The sequence below is a fragment of the Epinephelus lanceolatus genome, chromosome 18 (genome assembly GCF_041903045.1).
Source record: "Epinephelus lanceolatus isolate andai-2023 chromosome 18, ASM4190304v1, whole genome shotgun sequence".
NCBI lineage: Eukaryota > Metazoa > Chordata > Actinopteri > Perciformes > Serranidae > Epinephelus > Epinephelus lanceolatus.
The window spans coordinates 23420257-23438999 of NC_135751.1; the positions used below are offsets into that span (position 1 = coordinate 23420257).

General features: G+C 38.8%; 1 long non-coding RNA gene across 2 annotated transcripts in view; it reads left to right on the forward strand.

Annotated features, from left to right (window-relative positions):
• Positions 1-9426, forward strand: part of LOC117268132 (uncharacterized) — a 54211-nt gene extending 44785 nt beyond the window's left edge. For both annotated transcript variants that reach the window (XR_013488014.1, XR_004502623.2), the window contains one exon: positions 8518-9426. This is a non-coding gene — a long non-coding RNA (uncharacterized LOC117268132). The remainder of the gene's footprint in view (positions 1-8517) is intronic.
• Positions 9427-18743: the final 9317 nt, after the last annotated feature.

The following is an 18743-nucleotide window of genomic DNA, read 5'->3' on the forward strand; positions in this document are numbered from 1 at the left end:
TTTGACAGAGACTTGTGTCCATCTGAATAACATCAGACCTCACTGAATTCACTGAAACTGAATAGATGCAACCATCTGCACGGGTCTCTGGAGCTGTTTAAACTATGATAACGGTCTCATTGAGAAATTCTGTGGGGACATTGGGCGTCTTATCACTCTAAATTGTTCCTATGCCTGTCATTGGTGCAGCCTGTACTGAGGTGCGTGGGTGGACATATGGAGGCCTGCAACTTCTCTCCATTCTGTACATTTGGTGTTTCCAGAGTTGAGCCCTGCACTAGCTCAGACAGCGTTTCAACACCATGGAGCCTGTCTCTGCTGCAGTCAGGCCAGCAGCTTCCACCCCCTCCCTCCACCTATCACTTCCGGAGAAAGAAAGAGAGATGTCTCAGCTGGACTGGCATCAAAGGGAAAAGGAAAAGAGAAGCGGAAGAGCTTTGACGCATCTCAAACTACTCTTGTGGAATCGCTTCAAAGGCAGACCTGCAAAGATAGCTGCAACCCCTTTGATCGAGTCAATGCAATTCCGTAGCTCTAAGTGTCTTGAAAACAAATCCTCTGATAGAGCATCTTTAAACCATTTGCCTTCATCTGTTTCTGACCACAGCGTTGTCCTCAAGGTCTTTCTTCACAAACATGAACAGACTTTATTAGATTTGTTTTTAGCCTTTCGATGTTGAGTCGTTGCCCACTTTGGAAACAATAGATGACGTGTGTTTAGTCTGAGGTGCCCAGCCTTGGGATGATGTATTGTTAAAATGCATACCAGCAATGAAAACACAGTGTTACAGCCGTTGCAGGCATCTGATTGGTTCTCTGTTGACAGCCAGGTTTGAAACGGCAAAAAAGCATACTTCTGTCAATATGTGTGAGTAAGAAAATGAGGTGGCACATTTTTCTTGTTTCTTGAAGCCAATAGATGCCAATGAAGAACACACCATACTGAAAAAAGATACCTTCAAATTTCATACAGCATTTCTGCCCTTTGTGAGGCACCACGCTGTTTTCAGGAGGATCCCTCTTGTCAGTCACGTCATATGTTTGGACGGTTGTATTCCTCCCCTACTCCGGTGGCCTGGTCATGCTTTAACAATGAGGGCTGACTGACTCCAAGACACACAAACGAAAGTGTTGGAATGTATCTCATGTTGTGGAGGGTTACTTAACGGGGAGCTAGCAGGCCGAGAGGTGTCACGTTATTTAATTACGCGCAGCTTTCAACTTCTGTCTGCCCACGAGGCCACCGCTCGCCTTATTCTGATTTAATATGGTTACTTTTGCAGAGAAAATATGAATATGAGCTTTTGTTTGCATAACTTTAATTAGCCCTTAATTAATATTGTCATCTCAAGAACAGGCCTCAAATCAGGCTGGCAAATTAAGGCGACAGTGTGTGGAATGCGGCTCCGTTTTCAAGACAAACTGACGTGAGAGACAGCAGACAGAGAGGAAGAAGTCCGCTCAGTATGAAAACAGAATGAAATAGACCCCGGCCTCACGCGTGGTATTGCTAACATGACAAGACAACATCTGTTTTCGTAGGGCCTCCAGGCTCAGCCTCCAGACAAAATTATGTTTTATTAAGGAACTAATATTTCCTTCTCAGTGGTGTTGGAGAGGGAGAGAGGTTTGGTGTATCAGAAACTGAAACTGCTACGTGTTGAAATTGAGGGTTACCTTGGTGATGGCCTTGTCTTTGTCATTATAGAAGTCGGTGAAAACTGAAACCATGTCCCACTGAGGGAAATCAGAATTTGCTTGTTGGAGAAATCACACTGTACCTTTGCTCCTTTGCAATTATCCAAAATTGAAAGGAAAGGAGATGTATACATGCATAATATGCTGGAGCAGCATTGGGAAGGAAAGACAGAGTAAACTCCAGTAAATGTCAAGTGTGTAAATAACTCCTGTGCTTGATTTTGGGTCGATGGGGTCTCACTGCCACCTCACATTCTCATTTCCAGACACACAAAACCAGAAGTAGTCTCCAGGGCTGAGTGAACACCACATGAAGGCTGTCTTTGTCCTCTGTGGCTGTGGTACCGTAGCTTGCTAACACTGCAACCCTGGCCTGCGAACAGCAGTGTGTCACCCAGGAGGTGTCAGCCCAAACGTGCCAGTGACTCTGACATCAGCCATTTTATTTTACCACCATGTTTGTATGTGCTTGCGTTTACATGCTTCTTTGTTTGTGTCAACTGGTTTAGATGTAGATAGCTGGTCTTGTTTGGCCTTGGCTGCCTGTCTGTGTGGGTGTGTGTGCTTCTGTGGTAGCATTGGAGTCACTCATAGGTTTGCCCTGCTCTTAGCTCACTTCAGAAAGGCAAGGTGGTATTGTATTTATGAAGCAAGCATGACATTTTCTGCCACTGACACTCTCCCTTACCAGAGTTATAAACAGACTCCAGAGAAGGCCACCTCCTATAATTATTCGCTCGCTTGACCCTGAGTGAACAGAGAAGCTGCTTTCTCCACGCCAAGTTGTTTGCATTTGCATGAACACAAGCATGTAGACATGGGGTTTTGTACGCCAAATTGTGGCTCTCACACGCTACACTATGCATACACTAACACACACAAACAAACTTACCATACTTGCGAGTGGAATCATTATTTCCTAAGGTGTATGTTGTCTTAGTGTTTTTACTGCTTCAGTCCTGCCAGTGTCATGCTTCTATAAAGCTGTCAGTGTCAGTGTAGGCCCCTGCAAGTCTGCTGGTTTAAATCCCTCTTAAGGTAACAGACTTGTGTTTCTGTCGACCTGTTTATCAGCTCAGGTGAACTGCCACCTTGCTGGGTCACCCAAGTGCTGTTGGCCCTGTTCGCACCATGTTTCTAAGTCATCTAACTTACTTTAACTCATGGAAGCTGCAGGTTTAACACCTTACACGATATGATGATTGTACAGGTAACACAAAGCTTTGAAGAATTTTAGGACGAATACAGAAATGATGGATACTCAGATTGTTTGCTAAAAGCATAAATTAACACACCCACCTACTGTCAGCAGGTATCTTAAATTACCTACCTTGTTTTGGAGCTTGTAATAGTCACAGACTGTGCTGCATTCTATCGCCCATGTCTCAGTTTGGCATGTAGACATAAGGCTGGTGGGAACCACTTTTTCCAGAAGTCACATGACATGTTTCCAGTCTACTGGCAATGCCAAACCAAACGGCCAACCTGCATACACTCTATACAGTACATGCAGCTGGTTGAGTTCCAAAATATTCTGGGAATGGATCCACCAGAGGTGCTGTGTGTGTGTGTATGTGTCCATCTGTCTGTGTGTGGTGTGTGGACATGTGCGTGTGTGCGCTTGTCATAATGAGTATGAATGTACCATGCCAACTTCCAGTGCCCACATCCACCTATCCAGCGCGCTGTAGTGCAGTACACATGTCCTGACCGGGCCAAGCCAAATAGCTGCTCACTCTCCTATTCTCCCACAGCCTCCGAAGCCGGACCAGCAGACAGCAGACAGGCACGCTCCACCTCTTAGAAAAAACAGATGCCAGATACCACAGCACACCTTGCTCAGGGTACATAACAGTGTACCACAATGTACCGCAGTGTGCTGGAAGGCTCATTGGACAGCTTTGGCCATTTGGTGGGAGGTTTTATTGAAAAAAGTAACACAAGTGCATTTCTTTTTTTCACAATGGACAATGGCCATGGGCAAGTTAAACCCATGGCAGCCTTAAAAACAAAGCAAGTTTATTCAACAATAGCTTGACATTCAGTTTTTTTCTCTTCCACAGGTTTTTGATAATTCGGTCATGTTTTGAACTTCGGTTGAACCCAATCACTGCAATAAAAGTTGGCATTGTACGTTTCTGTACAACATTTGCCGATATGTTGAAACTTTAAATTTCGACAACATCGTGCTTCACGTGTGGTTATATTTAGGCACAAAAAACACTTTGTTATGGTTAGGAAAAGATCATGATTTGGATTTTTTAAAATACCCAGTTGGTGCCACCTTTACTGTTAATTGATCATGAAGAGTGGTCTTGGTGTGATGCCATCCATTAACTGCTCCACCTCCTGATGACAAAATCAGCACATTTACACGTAATCAGTTCTAAGTCACATAAGAAATGTTGCTTTGATACGTATGAGACGTACAAACGTATCCCTGGTTTGCAGAAACATACAACATTCTTTCTTCATGCCTGGGCTGGGAGTGTATTTACTGACACTGCCATTCAGGAGCAATCGCCATTGCTTCAAGTATCAAATGTAACCAGTAGCATGCAGTTGAAGAGGTCAAAAGTTTGAAGGGTCTCTCTGCGACAGTGATAGGCGTGCACAGGACAACTCTGGCCTCTCCAGAGAAAGCCCCAAACACCTGACCTTCCTACAACATTCAGTAGGAGCTCAGATTGTAAGGATTTATGGGAGAAGGTGAGAGGCTCTGGCATAGGCTTTGCCCTATGACCGACCCTCAGGGGTCCTGCTCTCCCTTGTGTGTTGACAGTGTTACTGCGCATTTGGACCCCTGAAAGATTGGGTGTGCTTTTCTCCCAATTGTTCTGACCCCTATAAACTGTGGCCTGGCTACCAATAGGCTTTTCCGCTTGGAATATCTCACCCTTAAATGGATCTCTCAGGTATAGGGGCCTCTCAACGTGTGCCTCCAGTGGGCTACAGGAGCCCCAGGACTGGGTTCATTAACTCCGCATTGATTGCTCGAGCTTTGAAAAACGTCCGGCAACGGCAAGGATAATATGACTCTATGAAAAGCCATTGGGAGTCCCCAAAGACCAATTATAGCACAGACAAGTAGGTTTGTGAAGGTTTAAACGTGGGCCTTGTATAAAATCCACATTGCTTCAATTTGAATTATGAGAAGTCTTGTTTGAGTAATGATTCCTATTACTTTAATATTATCATAACAATGAAGTGTTTATTTTGCATGAACAGTAACTTTTCAGCATTGTACAAACAAAAGTAAAAGGTCCCTTGCTTTTCTAACTTTATTAATTAACAGCAAACAGTTTCTTGCTTATCTTTGCAACAGTGATACCAATACTTTTCCCAACAGAGCCTTTTGGTCAGAACTTAAAGTTACCAGTTATATTTTGGGAGTAGCTTGCTGTTTAATGCTGTGTCAGGCCTGTCCATGCTACTGCCTGTGGAGACCGGCTTAGGTGTGATTGATGAAGGCCCTAATGCTCTGGACCCTCCCAGGTGAGTGGGCCCTCAGAAGTGTAGTGCTTCAAGACGCTGTGCGATAACACTGGAGCTGTCCTCCTTGCCACCGTCCTGCTAGGAGCCTCATTCATCATGAGTATGGGATACTGCTCACTTCACGGCAGGGCTCAAGTATGAGTCGACCCTCGTTCCAAGGGTGTTACAGGGGAAATACGGGAATGGCACTCCCAACATGACTCAGCTTTCAAAAGGGCATTCATGTTTTAATCAGTGCCTTTGAATTATGAGGTAAAGGAAATCTCAAAATAGACACACCAACTCTTCCAGTTCCCCTGACATGATATCAAGTTGTTCCTCTAAAACCATGCAAATTCTCAAAAACCCTTATTGCTTTAGAAGTTTATACTTTACACTGGAGCGTATCGCAGGCCGAGATGAGCTGAGGTGAGCCAGGTCCTGCCACAACCTCCCAGGAACCAACCCACTCTTCATTCCTTCAGACTTTTTGTGAGAGAAAGCAGTGTGGTTTCCAGGTCCTGATGGGCTCGCTGGCAGATGGGACTGAAACTTTCACTGAGCACCTCTGTTCCCAATTCCTCACAGAGAGGCAAGGATTTACTGCGACCACCTGATTGTTTTTGATACGTCTTTACTAGTTTACCCAAGGTATTCCTATGTAGCAATTATTGTGTGAATAGGCTCATTATACACGAAGGTCAGCCACTACTCCAGTTCAAAGAAACACCACGAGAAACATCAGGTTCCTTGTTGCTCTTGATTGCATTACAGTTACATTGTAACTTATATTGCCTACACTATATTAACATATTTCTCCTCCACTGTCTTTGTTGTTCAGCACTTGTACATGTGAAATGGGATGCTTGGTCTTTGTGGTACACTACTTGTCCCATCCCTCCTCCACTGTGATTGGATGGCTGGGTAAAAAGCGACAGTGAGGAGCGCAGCATTTTACCCAAAGCTGAACATTTTTCAACTCTTAGTACTCAGAACACAATACATGCTCCTCCTCGTCACTCTGCTGGCACTTTGAAGCGTTGTGTAAATACATTGCACTCCTATTGCAAAAAAAATAACAAAAGACATTAACCTCTTTTTGACGAGTCAAGATGAAGCCATTGCTACAGCTAAACTTGTGTAATTGTTGTTTTTTTGTGTTGGTAGGCATTCTTCTTCTTTCTTGGCATGTAATGGCAGACTAGAACACTTGTAGGCATTAATGCTGCTCTGTCAGGTCTGTAAGAATTGCATCCCTAGTACCACCGGTGCTGGAGAAAAACAAGTAGCTTGTCATGTTTTCAGAAATTTGGCATCGACTTGGTACCGAGGCAACGTATCCTCATACAAAGATTCATATGCTATCTTACAAAAATGCACACACAAAGGTTCATCTGATTTCTAACAAATTAGTGCCCCACAAAAGACATTACATGTAAATTTACGTAGATATGGTTTAAGCAAGTAGACTTAAGTAGAGTTTTAGGAAAAGTAACATGTTAAGGTGTCTTTAGGTTTAGGCAAGTAAAGTTACTTTGGATAGTTTTAGGGGGGAAAAATGGTGACAAAGTACCTTAAAATGACTCAAAGTTCACTTGGTTTCACACAGCTCCGATATGAGTCTCTTGAGGAAAGTCCTGGGAGAAAGTCCTGTGCTTTGTGACATATCCATCACCCTAACCTGCCTCCTTATGCGGACTACTTCCTTCTATACTCAGCAGGGCATTGGTCACATGATCCACATTAACTTATATCCGTTTTGAGTGGTTTTTAATACATTAACAAACAACTCACCATAAGGGATTATTAAATAGTAAATCAAATTATTCTTGAATGAGTAACATATTTTGATCTAAAAATAATGCCCTCCCAAAGTTAGACAGTTTCTTATTCACTTTAAAATGACCAAATGTATTGTGTTTGATTTAATTCATCTTTAATTTTCAGAATATTTGATTTGTAGTCACAATAATTTCAGCACAGTGGCTTCATGTTTGCTGGTCATAAGAGCTTAACGGTGCATTACTGCCAACAACCAAAGTGGTGAGATTATACTGACATAAAGAAATACGAATAAAAATATCAACAGTATTCATAATAGGCAATTAATTCCACTTGCATTTCAGCTTTGCCTTCATAGTATAACCTTTCTTCATTATAATATATGGCTCTCTGTAAACAGCGACATGGCTGTTGGTTGTTGAAATAAGTGTTGATCTTGGTGATGCATTTGGTTACCACAGCCCTTTGTAAGCACAGGACACATGTTTCATATTCCTCCCCTTTAATTAGGCTGGACTGGAAAACCTGACCACACTCCTTGTTTTGTTGGTGTAGTCCTGTGGAAAGGTGTGCGGTGGGCCTGAAAAATTAATGCATGTGCGGCATCTCTCTCCAGTACCTGCAAGATTTATAACCAAGTATGTTGGACTCACCAAAGTGGTCAGACTTTTTAAAAGCATGTAAAACAAGGCTTAATTTCAACATCTGACAGTTGGTTACTAAGACAGTTACCACCAATAAACAAAACACACACTACTTTTCTTTAACTATTCGGAAGGTCTTGAAAATGAACCAAAATATTCTCTGCGGTGACTGCCCTGCCTAGGTTTGAATAGGGCAGTTCATGTTTAACCACAATTTACATTTTACCAGAACTATGCCTAAATTTGTGTTACACCTCTGAACAGAAAAGAGTGTGTCCAAATGAGTGGGTGGCTGTATCACACACACTGGTTGTCATCAGTCTAGCAAACAGAAAAAGCATAGTATTTGGTGGTTCTGTCAATTAATATTTTCAAATATGTTATGCATCTTTTCAGTATGTGTTTGCTAGGACAGTTTAAGTCAGGTAAAGGACTAAGGAATTCCTATGTGCTTGGTTACATCACTGTTTGATATGTACTATGGATTATCTGAGCAGATAATCAAATGACAAGCATTTGTGGATATTTAGTACCTGAAATGGGCAAATGTCTGTCAGAAACACAAGTAGAGTCAGCATCCTTGGACCTTGAGAGTTAACGTGTACAGCGAATCCCCAAGAGAGACGTTCCAGTAAAAATGAAGATGGGCAGGGTTTCCCGTCTTGGACAAAAATACACAAAAATGACCCTGGTTTTTTTTTCTCTTAAATGAAATGTTAAGAATAGGCCCCTTTATGAGGCTCTGTAACCTTGTTTGTTTTCCCCAGAAATTCAATGCAGATAAAATTGGTCAAGCAAACAAAGAAGATTGTAAAAGTGGAAAATAGCAGGCTTTGGTAAATAAAAAGACAAACGGAACAGCAAGTCATTCTGTCTCAACAATATTGATCCCTTTTTTTCTCCTCCTCATTTTCTACAGGTGGTTAGGAGTCATCAGCTGATGGAAGGCTGGAGAGGCTTACCACTACATCCCAAGGGGAGTCTTGTGGGGGGTACTGCAGGAGTACGGGGTACCAGGGTTGCTGCTATGAGCTATCTGGTCCTTGTATAACCAAAGTGAGAGCTGTGTCCGCATACATTTCCGATGGGCACTGTCCTCCGCCAGGGTTGTCCCTTGTCTCCAATTCCGTTTGTGATATTCATGGACAGGATCTCAAGGCGCGGTTTGGGGAAGGAAGGGGTCCAATTTGGTGACCTCAGGACTGCATCTCTGCTTTTTGCAGATGATGTGGTTCTATTGGCTTCATCACACCGTGACCTTTACACTAGGGTGTGAAGCAGTTGGGACGAGAATCAGCACCTCCAAATCTGAGCTTAGAATGGAGCATGAGATGGATGGGCGGTTTGGCACAGCTTCTGCAATAACATGGGCGTATCACTGCAGACGCCTGTCGTGGTAAAGAGGGAGCTGAGCTGGAAGGCAAAGCTTTCAATTTACTGGTCCATCTACGTCCCAGCCTACACCTATGGTCATGAGCTATGGGTAATGACCGAAAGAATGAGATTACGGATATAATCTGACATCTGAGGTGTAACAGGTGGTGTGTTCCATGTTTTATGTCCCAGTTGCTTTGGGACAGACAATTAGCTTACAGGAAAGCGCTAAACTAATCGTTGCTGGTTCCAGTTTAGCACTAGAGGTCACACCCATAATTCAAGTTATGCAAATTATCATGGGGACAAGAGATGGAATACTATTTCCATCAGTTCATCTGTTAATCCAATAATAAATTTTCACAGCACCTTTGGTTTATAGTTATATCGCCATTGTTTTAAGTGTTTAATCTGATTTGTAATCACTATCATTAAAAATGTTTGCTCAATGGAATTTGATGTTTTCATAATTTTAGCTGATTAAAAATCTCAAAGGTCAGCTGCACTCTACGCTGTGCACCTACATACATAGTGAAGGCAGAAGAAGATGGCTGAATTTTTTTTTTTTTATTTGAAGTAGAAATCATTTTAATGAAATGATTTTATGTTGCATGGCCATCATTGTAATCCATGAAAATATGAAGAGACCTATTGGATTTCCTTAAATAGAGACAGCGTAGAAGAGCATTTGCCAGCTATGTCGACCAAGTGCAAATGTTTATTTTAAAAGAGATGTTTGAATATTGTTTTATTTCCATATACTTGTAGACTTGGCTCAGCAGGTGAGTCTGTCTCTGAGACATGTTTGAATTGAGCGCCTGGATTCAATTCACATACTGTAGGAGTCTATACCGGGACAATGTGAGTAAAAGGAAAGCTGTGATAAGAGAATCTGTGTCACTGTATCCAAGTAAAATAAGCAAAAGACTGGCATACTTTATTTTTGAACATGGTCATGGAATATCAGGTCTACCCAGTGGAAAAATACTGCAGGTCAAATCAAATCCAGGGTGTCACTTCTTTAGTCTTCCTAGAAGTTTTGGGAAATTTAAGTTAACTTTTCGTTATGTTTGTACAGGATTGTGTTTCATGTGCAATAAAACACCTTTTGGGTGACTCAAATAAAATATGAATTTCTTGAATGTGTGTAGCAAAGTCTGCTGGCTCAACTAAAATTCTGACTACATGGAAGATTGTACAGCTGGACCAAAGATTTTAAATCAAACTGCTACTGCTGGTCAGCTGTGGGACACTTTTCATTTTGACCTTAATCTTTTTAGCTTCATGGTATTCTTTAAAATGAGAATTAATAAGTTAACAGTCTAATCATTATCAACCCTGTGAGGATGATGATAATAAATCAAAAATATAGAAATGGGGCAACCCTATACTGGTGAAATCAATCAGTCAATCATGCTGGTAAAAGGCAGTGAGTGTGACTAAGGTGAGTTATAACAGTAGCCTTGTGTCTGGACGCTATAGGAGGGACAGTTTTCTATTCCTTCTTAAGTAAATACTACATATGCAGTGGGTATTAGGCTCCATCACAATCCCTGGTTATTTGGCAGGCTGTTGCTAATGGAAGCATGGCTTGAGTGAACGTCACAAGCACACGGCTGAACAAAGAAGCCCTTTCTGTTGGCCAGAAGGTGCTGAAAGGCAGGCTGAGGGTGGCAGGTCTGTGTGGAGCACCACTATCATGCTGGGCTTCATATACTAAAGCTCATAGACAAAGTTGAGACATGTTATCGCCACTCCATTGCTCCGGACCTCTGCTGGGGGTTAGATCAGTTAGTAATATAATATGTTGTCCAAAATCATGAAAAAATAGTCATAGTATAGTATGTGGTCCAAAATCGTGAAAAAAAAGTCATAGTGTAGTATATTGTCCAAAATCATGAAAAAAAAGTCATAGTGTAGTATGTTGTCCAAAATCATGCAAAAAAGTCATAGTATAGTATGTTGTCCAAAATCATGCAAAAAAGTCATAGTGTAGCATGTTGTCCAAAATCATGAAAAAAAGTCATAGTGTAGTATGTCGTCCAAAATCATGAAAAATAGTCATAATGTAGTATGTCGTCTAAAATTATGAAAAAAGTTAAAGAATAATAGGTTGTCTAAAATCATGAAAAAAAAAGTCATAGTATAGTATGTTGTCCAAAATCATGAAAAATAGTTATAGTATAGTATGTCGTCCAAAATTATGAAAAAAGTTAAAGAATAATAGGTTGTCTAAAATCATGAAAAAAAAGTCATAGTATAGTATGTGTTGTTGTATGTTTTTACTGGACCTTTGAGTCTGTGCAAATAAAGTTGATTTGATCTGATTATGTCCAAAATCATGAAAAATGTCATACAATAGCATGCCGTCCAAAGCCATGAAAATAAAGTCATAGTATAACATGTCATCCAAAATCATGAAAAAAGTCATGGTGTAGCATGTCGTCAAAAATCATGAGTATAATAGGTTGTCTAAGATCATGAAAAGAAAGTCATAGTATAGCATGAAGTCCAAACTCGTGTCATCCAAAATCATGAAAAAAAAAAATCATAGTATGGTATGTGATCCAAAATCATGAGAAAAAGTCATAGTATAGTATGTCATCCAAAATCATGAAAAAAAGTCATAGTGTAGTATGTCATCCAAAATCATGACAAAAAGTCATAGTGTAGTATGTTGTCCAAAATCCTGAAAAGAAGTCACAGTATAGTATGTCATCCAAAATCATCAAAGAAATAGTTAGTATAGTATGTCGAACAAAAATGAAAAAAAAGTCATAGTATAGTATGTTGTCCAAAATCCTGAAAAGAAGTCATAGTATGGTATGTCATCCAAAATCATGAAAAAAGTCATAGTATAGTATGTTGTCCAAAATCATGAAAAAAGTCATAGTATAGTATGTCGTCCAAAATCATGAAAAAAAGTCATAGTATAGTATGTTGTCCAAAATCATGAAAAAAAGTCATAGTATAGTATGTTGTCCAAAATCCTGAAAAGAAGTCATAGTATGGTATGTCATCCAAAATCATGAAAAAAGTCATAGTATAGTATGTTGTCCAAAATCATGAAAAAAAGTCATAGTATAGTATGTCGTCCAAAATCATGAAAAAAAGTCATAGTATAGTATGTCACCCAACATCATGAAAAAAGTCAATAGTATGTCGCCCAAAATCATGAAAAAAGTCATAGTATAGTATGTTGCCCAAAATCATGAAAAAAAGTCATAGTATGTCGTCCAAAGTCATGAAAAAAAGTCATAGTATGTCGCCCAAAATCACGAAAAAAAAGTCATAGTATAGTATGTTGCCCAAAACCATGAAAAAAAGTCATAGTATGTCGCCCAAAATCATGAAAAAAGTCATAGTATAGTATGTTGCCCAAAACCATGAAAAAAAGTCATAGTATGTCATCCAAAATCATGAAAAAAGTCATAGTATAGTATGTTGTCCAAAATCATGAAAAAAAGTCATAGTATGTCGCCCAAAATCATGAAAAAAGTCATAGTATAGTATGTTGCCCAAAACCATGAAAAAAAGTCATAGTATGTCATCCAAAATCATGAAAAAAAGTCATAGTATAGTATGTTGCCCAAAACCATGAAAAAAAGTCATAGTACGTCATCCAAAATCATGAAAAAAAGTCATAGTATAGTATGTTGCCCAAAATCATGAAAAAAGTCATAGTATAGTATGTTGCCCAAAATCATGAAAAAAGTCATAGTATAGTGTTGTCCAAAATCATGAAAAAAGTCATAGTATAGTATGTTGCCCAAAATCATGAAAAACGTCATAGTATAGTATGTTGTCCAAAACCATGAAAAAAAGTCATAGTATGTCGTCCAAAATCATGAAAAAAAGTCATAGTATGTCGCCCAAAATCACGAAAAAAAAAGTCATAGTATAGTATGTTGCCCAAAACCATGAAAAAAAGTCATAGTATGTCATCCAAAATCATGAAAAAAAGTCATAGTATGTCGCCCAAAATCACGAAAAAAAAGTCATAGTATAGTATGTTGCCCAAAATCATGAAAAAAAGTCATAGTATGTCGTCCAAAATCATGAAAAAAAGTCATAGTATGTCGCCCAAAATCACGAAAAAAAAGTCATAGTATAGTATGTTGCCCAAAACCATGAAAAAAAGTCATAGTATGTCATCCAAAATCATGAAAAAAAGTCATAGTATGTCGCCCAAAATCACGAAAAAAAAGTCATAGTATAGTATGTTGCCCAAAACCATGAAAAAAAGTCATAGTACGTCATCCAAAATCATGAAAAAAAGTCATAGTATGTTGCCCAAAATCATGAAAAAAGTCATAGTATAGTATGTTGCCCAAAATCATGAAAAAAGTCATAGTATAGCATGTTGCCCAAAATCATGAAAAAAAGTCATAGTATGTCGTCCAAAGTCATGAAAAAAAGTCATAGTATGTCGCCCAAAATCATGAAAAAAGTCATAGTATAGTATGTTGCCCAAAACCATGAAAAAAAGTCATAGTATGTCATCCAAAATCATGAAAAAAAGTCATAGTATAGTATGTTGCCCAAAACCATGAAAAAAAGTCATAGTACGTCATCCAAAATCATGAAAAAAAGTCATAGTATAGTATGTTGCCCAAAATCATGAAAAAAGTCATAGTATAGTATGTTGCCCAAAATCATGAAAAAAGTCATAGTATAGTGTTGTCCAAAATCATGAAAAAAGTCATAGTATAGTATGTTGCCCAAAATCATGAAAAACGTCATAGTATAGTATGTTGTCCAAAATCATGAAAAAAAGTCATAGTATGTCATCCAAAATCATGAAAAAAAGTCATAGTATGTCACCCAAAATCACGAAAAAAAAGTCATAGTATAGTATGTTGCCCAAAACCATGAAAAAAAGTCATAGTATGTCATCCAAAATCATGAAAAAAAGTCATAGTATGTCGCCCAAAATCACGAAAAAAAAGTCATAGTATAGTATGTTGCCCAAAATCATGAAAAAAAGTCATAGTATGTCGTCCAAAATCATGAAAAAAAGTCATAGTATGTCGCCCAAAATCACGAAAAAAAAGTCATAGTATAGTATGTTGCCCAAAACCATGAAAAAAAGTCATAGTATGTTGTCCAAGATCATGAAAAAAGTCATAGTATGTCACCCAAAATCATGAAAAAAAGTCATAGTATAGTATGTTGCCCAAAACCATGAAAAAAAGTCATAGTACGTCATCCAAAATCATGAAAAAAAGTCATAGTATGTTGCCCAAAATCATGAAAAAAGTCATAGTATAGTATGTTGCCCAAAATCATGAAAAAAGTCATAGTATAGTATGTTGTCCAAAATCATAAAAAAAAGTCATAGTATAGTATGTTGCCCAAAATCATGAAAAACGTCATAGTATAGTATGTTGTCCAAAATCATGAAAAAAAGTCATAGTATGTCGTCCAAAATCATGAAAAAAAGTCATAGTATGTCGCCCAAAATCACGAAAAAAAAGTCATAGTATAGTATGTTGCCCAAAACCATGAAAAAAAGTCATAGTATGTCATGCAAAATCATGAAAAAAAGTCATAGTATGTCGCCCAAAATCACGAAAAAAAGTCATAGTATAGTATGTTGCCCAAAATCATGAAAAAAAGTCATAGTATGTCGTCCAAAATCATGAAAAAAAGTCATAGTATGTCGCCCAAAATCACGAAAAAAAAGTCATAGTATAGTATGTTGCCCAAAACCATGAAAAAAAGTCATAGTATGTCATCCAAAATCATGAAAAAAAGTCATAGTATGTCACCCAAAATCATGAAAAAAAGTCATAGTATAGTATTTTGCCCAAAATCATGAAAAAAAGTCATAGTATGTCACCCAAAATAATGAAAAGTCATAGTATGTTGAACAAAATCATGAAAAAAAGTCATAGTATAGTATGTTGCCCAAAATCATGAAAAAAAGTCATAGTATAGTATGTCGCCCAAAACCATGAAAAAAACAGTCATAGTATAGCATGTCGTCCAAAATTATGAAAAAAAGTCACAGTATAGTATGTTGTCCAAAATCATGAAAAAAGTCATAGTATAGCATGTTGTCCAAAATCATGAAAAAACGTCATAGTATAGTATGTTGTTCAAAATCATTTAAAAATCTCAAGGTATAGTATGTCATCCAAAATCATGAAGAAAAGTCATAGTATAGCATGTTGTCCAAAATCATGAAAAAACGTCATAGTATAGTATGTTGTTCAAAATCATTTAAAAATCTCAAGGTATAGTATGTCATCCAAAATCATGAAGAAAAGTCATAGTATAGTATGTCGCCCAAAATCATGAAAAAAAGTCATAGTATGGTATGTCATCCAAAATCATGAAAAAAAGTCATAGTATGTTGCCCAAAATCATGAAAAAAAGTCATAGTGTAGTATGTCGTCCAAAATCATGAAAAAAAGTCATAGTGTAGTATGTCACCCAAAATCATCAAAGAAATAGTTACTATAGTATGTCGTCCAAAATCATGAAAAAAAGTCATAGTATAGCATGTCGTCCAAAATCATGAAAAAAAGTCATAGTGTAGTATGTCACCCAAAATCATGAAAAAAAGGCATAGTATAGTATGTCGTCCAAAATCATGAAAAAAAGTCATAGTATAGTATGTCACCCAACATCATGAAAAAAAGTCATAGTATGTCGCCCAAAATAATGAAAAGTCATAGCATGTCGTCCAAAATCATGAAAAAAAATCATAGTGTAGTATGTCACCCAAAATCATGAAAAAAAGGCATAGTATAGTATGTCGCCCAAAATCATGAAAAGAAGTCATAGTATAGTATGTTGCCCAAAATCATGAAAAAAAGTCATAGTATGTCGCCCAAAATAATGAAAAGTCATAGTATGTTGCCCAAAATCATGAAAAAAAGTCATAGCATAGTATATTGCCCAAAATCTTTAAAAAAAATCATAGTATAGCATGTCGTCCAAAATCATGAAAAAAAGTCATAGTGTAGTATGTCACCCAAAATCATCAAAGAAATAGTTACTATAGTATGTCGAACAAAATCATGAAAAAATAGTCATAGTATAGTATGTCGTCCAAAATCCTGAAAAGAAGTCATAGTATGGTATGTCATCCAAAATCATGAAAAAAAGTCATAGTATGTTGCCCAAAATCATGAAAAAAAGTCATAGTATAGTATGTCGCCAAAATCATGAAAAAAAGTCATATTATGTCGCCCAAAATCATGAAAAAAAGTCATAGTATAGTATGTTGCCCAAAATCATGAAAAAAAGTCATAGTATAGTATGTCGCCCAAAATCATGAAAAAAAGGCATAGTGTAGTATGTCGCCCAAAATCATGAAAAAAAGTCATAGTATAGTATATTGCCCAAAATCTTTAAAAAAAAAAATCATAGTATAGCATGTTGTCCAAAATCATGAAAAAAAGTCATTGTATATCATTTCGTCCAACATCATTTCAATCAGGAGAGACGCGTTTTTTTTTAGTAAAAAGAAGATTTATTAACATGTGCACACAGGAATGCAAAATGTGAAAAGTCTTTGGCAATCAGACCCCGTAGAGATGGTATGATTTAAGGCGGGTGATGAATCCATAGTTAAATATGGAACCCCTCCCCGGGGTCTAGATGCTGGTGGTGGTAGAGGTGGTGAAGATGAGATGAGAGGAAGATGGAGAAGTTCTGATGATCTGGATGAGTAGAGGAATGAGCCTTTGCTGAGCTTGTCCTGGACTCTGGATACGATGGCTGGAGGTGATCCGGGTGGAGGAGGGCACAAAGATTCTGCTTAAAATGATGGCTGACAGCAGCAGAAGAGAGAGCAGATTTAAATATTGCAGTGGCATCCTGATTGGCTGAGAGAGATCGTGGCAACGTTTGATTTGAGTGGACACCCATAGTCAGCTAATTTGAGGAAGCAGTGGGAGTGGGATGGGGAGAGTTGAATGAATGAGCACAAAGAAAGGCGTCCTGATTAAACTTACTCTGAGCTTCATGAAAAAAAGTCATAGTATAGTATGTTTTCAAAAATCATGAAAAAAGTTATAGTATAGCATGTCGTCCAAAATCATGAAAAAAAGTCATAGTATAGTATGTCCCAGGTGAAACACGCTTCAAGTGCTCAATGCAGTGCAGAGTTTCTCTGGCTCTGCTTGCCAGACACTGATGTAACCTTTTTAAAGGACAACAGTCACTCTCCATAATAATTTGCAGTTATTATATGCATCTAACAACTCATTAAGCGTTTACAGTCAAACACAGGAAGTGGTGTGTGCTGAGGAAGGCACAAAAAAAGCAGCATTCTGCCCAAGTTTCCTGGATTGAATGATGGGATCTGAAAGAGGACATGGCAAAACTTCATACCTCATTGATTCTCTGTGCCATAGTGTTTTTGCATCATATAACATCGTAATTAAGACCACATGTGCCCACGCATGCCCTTCTCAATAGGAAGGGGTGAATGTCTGAGACGGTTAGCAGGGAACGTAAAACATAGTCCCTCAAAACTCTCACGTTGGGTTTCTCCAGTTTAGGAACTGAGAGAAAAACAGGGCAAGGAAACAGATTCACTACCAACTCGTTTTATACTCAGCTGCTGAGCTTGTAAACCACAACTGTCTTGTATCTGCACAGAACTGATTCACAAATGCTCTGCAAGACATCTCTACATCTTGTCTCCGCTGAGGTTATTCAACATCATAAAGAAATGAATGATGAACTGGTTATTAAGAGGGAATAACAAGATGATACATCATTGACGAACGCATGTGCCCCCCTCTGTCTACACACACCATATTCCTGTCTTTCTTTCTGGGCTTTGGGTGTTAGTAATAGTGGGTGACAGGAATATACTCGTACTACTTCTGTTGCAAAATAGCCAGAAGCAGGTTCCTTTTTGTCATAGCTTTTTAAGTAATGGGGCTTTTACATTGCTGTGTGGTAACTTGCCAGTTCCAGTCATTTCAATGAGGGGAAAGCGTCAGAGGGGCAGCAGTTTCAAACATGGCAGTACGGGTATTAAGTAGTTGCAACCACGTGAATGCACACAGATTTTGCTCACTGTGTTGAACTTCTGCCATCTGGCCTTTGTCGATCAAATAGCGGGCATCATGGATGCATTAAGAAGACACAATGGAGGAACTGATAAAGTTGGTGTGCGAATACTTTGCATTGCGTCACTAGCAACTTATAAGGCCAACCTGAAGAAAAACTAGGCCTGGGGTAACATTTCCACCAAATTTAAGTTGACTGGTAAATTGTCCAAATCATTGACCATGACCTTCCCATAACCCGATTAACCTCAGTAACTGGAATAAAATGTGCACATACAACAAACCCACTTTCAAAATTACTGTTATCATTTAACAACAGCTGGTATTCTCCTTTTATGAGTGTCAACGAGAGGCAGAGCAATGGGTGGCCGTACTGTATGGTACGTTTCTAAAGCTGTGAACAGGGAGGGCTGAGCGTGCTAACCAAAGGAAAGCCTCAGGGCCACGCGACAGGACCCGTGGAGCCACTCGAGTGATCCCCTAGCCACTGCATACAGTCTGCCTTTTACCTCCTTGTGTGTACACAAAGGGGAACTTATCCCAGTCCACCCGCCCTTGCCCTTACCTCTCCTCCTTCTATCCCCCCTCCACACTTCATAATGAGATGGAGTCAGGTCCTGCCACTGCATAATAAAAACCTGCCTCCATTGCCAATCACAGCAGGCTGGGAAGGAGAGATCATCTAAATCAATCCCGCAGAGGATGGGTGACCTGATACTGCCAGCAGTAAGTGAAG